This window comes from Boleophthalmus pectinirostris, unplaced genomic scaffold (genome assembly GCF_026225935.1).
Source record: "Boleophthalmus pectinirostris isolate CB_2022bp ecotype Guang Dong unplaced genomic scaffold, ASM2622593v1 HiC_scaffold_17, whole genome shotgun sequence".
Lineage (NCBI taxonomy): Eukaryota > Metazoa > Chordata > Actinopteri > Gobiiformes > Gobiidae > Boleophthalmus > Boleophthalmus pectinirostris.
In genome coordinates, this window is record NW_026571115.1 from 9667611 (window position 1) to 9674254 (window position 6644).

Here is a 6644-nt window from a genome sequence, read left to right on the forward strand (position 1 = left end):
GACATAACTAACCCACTAGCTCCCACGTTCCAAATATGGAGCGAACATGGGGGCACATCCGGCTCCATCGACTTTGGCTCTAATTGATTTTACATTGAAAAACCACCTCTCTCTCTATAACTGCTCTAAAAATCTGTGTATCTTTTGTTCATTAGTTTTTCAAAATAAAACCAAAAGTAAGAAAACGAAGAAACAACTGTTTTCTTCATTATTTGTCTCCAAAACCAAAATGAAAAAATGGATAACAATTCGTTTTTTCGGTTTTTGATTTTTGTTTTTCTTCTTGTTTTTCTTTTTTTTTTTTTTTTTGAAAAAACTGATAACGGTCATTTCCCATTTTCGTGATTTAAACTGCAATGCTGGACTTTTGCGCCGCATACGGACTAAACCAGGTCTAAACCAGGTCCAGGTCTAAACCAGGTCCGGGACCAGACCTGAACCAGACAGGGACTGAGACCAGGACCAGGACCAGGACTGAGACTGGGACCAGACCAGGACTGAGACCAGGACTGAGACCGGGAACAGGACCTGGACTGAGACTGGGACCAGACCAGAACTGAGACAGGGACCAGACCAGAACTGAGACCAGGACTGAGACCGGGAACAGGACCAGGACAGAGACCAGGACTGAAACCGGGACCAGACCGGAACCAAACCAGGACTGAGACTAGGACTGAGACTGGGACCAGACCAGGACTGAAAACGGTTTAGTCCTGATTTAGTCCGGTTTTAGTCCTGATTCAGTCCTGGTTCAGTCGGTGTGCGGCTCAAAAGTCCAGCATCGCAGTTTAAGTCACGGAAACGGGAAAGGATTGTTATCCATTTTTTCCCATTATTCATCTAAACACAAAATCAAATCATTATCCGTTTTTTACTTTTGGTTTTGTAGACAAATAATGAAGAAAATAATATTTTTTTTCATTTTCTTATTTTTGGTTTTATTTTGAAAAAGGAATGAACGAATGATACACAGATTTTTAAATGTCCTGGTGATCCTGGTGTTTTTATGTCACTATTTTGTCCATTAATAAATTCCAATTCCAAATTCACTCCTATAACTGCTAGCCTCGTGAGCTTCATTTGACTGGAGACTTCACACTCACTCAGTCCACTTCTTTATACAGTCTATGGTCAAAATAAGTCCACTGTGCACTGCCTATATCTAATTATAAAGCGTTTTATTGTGGTGAATAATTAGGACGCTCTGAATGCATAAAGTAAGTGAGGAGTAACGTGCAAACTGTTTAAAATCAGTCACTTCTGTTTTTCATGTTTAAGCAGCTGTAATGTGACATGGCAGTCAAATTGCGCATAGGATTTTAATGTCTACTTTTCATCTATGACATGCTAATTTGTACTTCTGGTATTTTTGTCCCAAGTGAAGACATAAACACACTGCTTCTTTAACCCGCATTCATTAAATCAGATCAGAGGATATTTTTATACTTGTTGGATAAATTTCGTCATCTCTTGTAACTTTTTTCTCCTTTTTCTTACAGTCTGGAGAAGTTGTTATCTTGAAATACACATAGGAGCTTCATGGGTTAGTTCTGGTTCATTTCAAAGGTTTGGGTGGTCCAAACGTACAATATTTTTTACTTTCCTAATCATATTGTCTTTAAATTGTGTTACTTAAAGGTCCTATATTACTGAAAATTGACTGTTGTGAGGTTTAAGCCATGTCATAATCATTTTAACCTCATCAAAAACATGCACTACTATAGGTCAAAAGTTTTAGAACACCACACTTTTTCCAGGTTTTTTACTGTTCTATTGTTGACCAAAACGTATTCTAAACTTTTGAAGTGTCCACCTTTGGCAGATACAACGGCTGAACACACACGTGGCATTCTTTTTTTAAAATAGAAATCAAATATTTTCCAGAAAGTTCTTCCCAAGTCTGTTGCAGAAGTTCCCATAAATGTGTGGCACTTGTAGGTTGTTTCACTCTTCTGTCCAGTTCATCTCAAACCAGCTCCATGGGGTTTAAGTCTGGAGTCTGAGCTGGACACTCCATGTTTTCAAGTTTAGCGTCTTGTTCTTTTTTCCTGAGGTAGTTTTGGTAGAGCTTGGACTTGTGTTTTGTTATGTTTTATCTTTTTTTTTTTTTTTACCTTTGAATGTTCAGTTCTTACCTTTGCACCATTACAAGCTCTTCATTGGACTTGCACGACTTGAATTGCAGTAATTAACTGGAAAAAGTAGGGTATTCTAAAACTTTTGACCGGTAGTTTATCTGGAGTTGTGTTTTGTTTCATTCACACATTGAGTTTGTTTGTCTGTCTACATCTCCAAAGCTGGTAGTTTTCAAGTGGTAGTTTTCGAGTTAACAGCTACCTTTTACCTTTAGTCAGAGGCGGCGCTACCATTAGGCAAAGGTAGGCGGCTGCTTAGGGCCCCCAAACCTGGAGGGTCCCCCAACCAATTGCCCTCAGTACCATTTCTCTCAATATAAATGAGAGTAGTTTACTAAAAATAATCATATGTAATGGATGTAAACAAAAATATAATTGTACTAGCAAAAAAAGAAAACTACTTTCAGCTCTGGTTATCTAGACAATTTTCCAATCCACCATAATTTATGTGCAATGCGTCAAGAATAATGGGAAAAAACAGACAATAAATATATTAAAAAACAAACAAACAAACAAAAAAAGGTGCAACATAGTAAGGGTCCCAAAGTCAAGTTTGCTTAGGGCCCCCAAATTGCTAACTCCGCCACTGTCTTTAGTTCAGTAGAGCAGGGATCCTGGGTCCCCAACTCCCGGGCCGGGGACCTGTACCGGGCCGTGGGTCATTTGGTACTGGACAGCGAAAGTCTGAACCCCAACCCCTCACCACCACCCCCTCCCGTATGTCGCACCAACCGTCCCCCCTCCCGTACGCCGTGCAGACCGTCCCCCCTCCCGTACGCCACATAGACCGTCCCCCTTCTCGTACGCTGCATGGACTGTCCCCCCGTCATATGCCGTGGGGACCGTCCCCCCCTTGTACGCCGCGCAGACCATCCCCCCTCCCGTACACCGAGTGGACCTTCACCCCTCCCGTACGCCGAGTGGACCGTCCCCCCTCCCGTACGCCACATAGACCGTCCCCCTTCTCGTACGCTGCATGGACCGTCCCCCCTTGTACGCCGCGCAGACCGTCCCCCCTCCCGTACACCGAGTGGACCTTCACCCCTCCCGTACGCCGAGTGGACCGTCCCCCTCCCGTACGCCACATAGACCGTCCCCCTTCTCGTACGCTGCATGGACCGTCCCCCCCTTGTACGCCGCGCAGACCGTCCCCCCTCCCGTACACCGAGTGGACCTTCACCCCTCCCGTACACCGAGTGGACCTTCACCCCTCCCGTACACCGAGTGGACCTTCACCCCTCCCGTACGCCGCGCAGACCGTCCCCCCTCCCGTACGCCGCACAGACCATCCCCCCTCCCGTACGCCGCGCAGACCGTCCCCCCTTCCGTACGCCGCACAGACCATCCCCCCTCCCGTACGCCGCGCAGACTGTCTCCCCTCCCGTAAGTCGCTCTGGCTGCACCACTAAACCAGAACAAAACCAGAACTAAACCAGATCTAAACCAGGTCTAAAAACAGGTCTGAAACAAGTCTAAAACCAACTGAAACTGGACAAAAACAGGATTAGGCAGGACTTAACCATGCCGCCGGATCGCCCACCTCGTCTCCTCCCATATGCAGTCCCGCCCGCCGAACTCCCTCCCGTCTGCGAAATATTGTCTCATATAAAACTGGTCCGTGGTACAAAAAAGGTTGGGGACCACTGCAACAGAGAATGGCAATTCTAGGGCTGAAATTATCCGGATGATTCTAGTGAAGGTGTATGGAGCTTATAAAAACACAATGAAGCACTTCCTGTATTACCATATGATATCAAAATGTAGAGCAGTGTTTTCAATTTAGGAGAAGAACTCGGCCTATGCAAGATTTTTGTGTTAACTCTGTGTGAATGAAACACAACACAATTCCAAGTATGTTTTTTGATGAGGAAGCAACTTTATAACATATTGTAGATCAAAAAATAGTGCAATATGGGCTCTTAAAACTACAATTTTCCCCATTGGAATTCATAGATATTGATACACCAATTCTCACCAGTATTCCCACTTTGCTTTTCCTGCCACCATCTCCACTAAACTGACACAGCCTTTGCTATTCTCACGGGAATACGAGTTTTCCCTTTTTAATATGTATAGCTTTTCCTCCCAGGCGGTCCCAGTGGAATCACAGTCTGTAGATAGAGCCTGTTTGGTAACGCCGTGTCTCCCTCTGTGTTAGAAATGAAGAAAAAAAACAAAACAAAAAAACTCGTGAGCGGCGTCTGGGAGGTTAATTGGGGAGTCATAAATCACAAAAGACAAGTTTAGTGGTTGCTGCTTGTGGCGTTTGCTGCGGGGTGCAAAGAACAGAGAGTATTTGTACAGAAAGGAGATGTTTTTTGGATTGTTTTGTGATGATGTCTGATGGATTCAGGGCACAGTATTTGATCTTAAACTAAGTGAGATAGAACAGGTGCTCAAGGTGACATTTTCTTGCCTTTTGAATTCAGATATTAAAGGTGCGCTGTGTAACTTTTCTGGTGGGGGGTCTGCCACTTGCTTGTCTCTATGAAGTTATTATTGAATTTCCTCTAATTTTCCACAGTATTGCATTAAAGGTTCTATATTACGTAAAAGTAACTCTTGTGAGCTTTAAACCATGTTATAATGTTGTTATAGTCTCAAAAACAGACCTGGACTTGTGTTTTGTTTCATTCACCAATGTCTGATTAATCCTACATTATTATTTTTTCTACATCTCCAAAGCTCAAAATGCTCTGTTCCACCTTGTGATGTCATGTGGTAATACAGGGCATGCTCCACTGTGTTTTTAAACTTCATGCACCTTCACTGGAATTATTTGGATAATTTTAGCCCTGAAATTCCTTGAATATCTCTATTGGGAAAAAACACAAACGTGTGAATGAAACAAAACAAAGCTCACAAGAGTCAGTTTTGTGTAATAAAGTATGTTTAAATCAGCCCTTTGGTTGACTTTGACCGGCCTCTTTAAGCTCCTTTGGAATTACAAAATAAACATATTTTATTATTTTATTTCATGCATGGACTAAAGCTGCATTGCTTTTATTTTAGATGTTTTTTATATAAATTTTTTTTGTAAGGCAACCTCAGTTTTTCATTGCTTATTCATTCGTACATTTTAGAATCCATTTTAAAATTTTAATGATTGTTTTTAAGAGTCATAATGGCATGGCACCTTCCTATTTATTTGAACTCTTTCAGCCCCATGTCCCATCCAGATGTCTGCGCCCTGCAGACCAGCACCTCCTGGTTGTCTCTAGGACCAGGCTGTGGACCAGAGGAGACAGGACCTTCTCTGTGGTCAGTCCACGACTGTGAAACACTTTAAAACTGCACATTAAAAGCACATTAGAACTGCACAGCCACTGGAGCACTTTAAATCCTTGCTCAAAATACACCTTTTCTCCAAGTTAGGAAGAGACACCTTGGCACCTTGCTGTTATTATTTTCATTATTATTCAGCTTGATTTGCTTATTGCATGTTTTATTTCACTTTGGGAAGCTCTGGCTGTTTTAAATAGAACATGTACTCTTACCAGTCTTACCAGCTTGTCAAAAACAATGCTATTTACTGTTTGAAATACAATTAATATTTTACAGAATTAAGTTAAGCATCTTGGCCTGGCCCTCCACAGTATTTTCTGTTTCTCATATGGCCCCAAGGAAAAAAAAATAATTGCCAACCCCTGGTTCAAAGAAGCGAACTGACCTATAGACCTATACATGTTTAATTAGCATACAACGGGACCGGACAAAAGAGAAAAAAGAGGAATATTTTAACAGAGACTTTCAGATTCACTGCATGTGCCCAAATGAGTTTGGTTCTGCACTTTCACTTTTGACGTCAATCACCCATTACTGTTCTCCACATCCTGCTGTGCTTCCTCAAACTTTGCACTTAGAGCTTTTTATTTTATTCTATTAATTTTACTTTCATGACAGGCGGAGCGCTGCGTGTGGCTCCCGTTACCATGGAAACGTCTCACATCGCAGACAGGTTTGGAGCGAGTGGGTGTCTGAGTGGTCCGCCACAGTTACACAGGTGGGCTTTGTGATATGAAGTGGGTAATATGGGATTCAGTGGCCTCTCTGTGCATAATATTATATAATACTCTGCAATTTAGAGGTTGTTATGTTATGAATACTTTAATGTTATTATTAGCCTGTAGTATGGTTTAAAGTTGACTGTGTAACTTTTATGGTGTGGGAAACAGTCTCCATGTTTTTGCTTTGTTTTAAAGGTGTTATATTAAGCAAAACTGACTGTTGTGAGCTTGAGTTGTGTCTCTTTATTATTAGTCTGTGAATGTTTAGTATGGAGTCTAGTGAAGGTTTATGGAGTTTAAAAACACAGTGGAGCATTTCCTATCCTGCCGCATGACATCAAAAGGTCGAGTTTTCTGTTTGAGAGCCTACATATCCCCGGTTATTGTGTGAATGAAACAAAACTCCAGGTATGTCTGTGATGAGGAAACAACATCATAACACAGATCAGAAAACTGCGTAATATGGGCCTTTTAATAGCATTTATTCAGTTGTAGTTGTCAA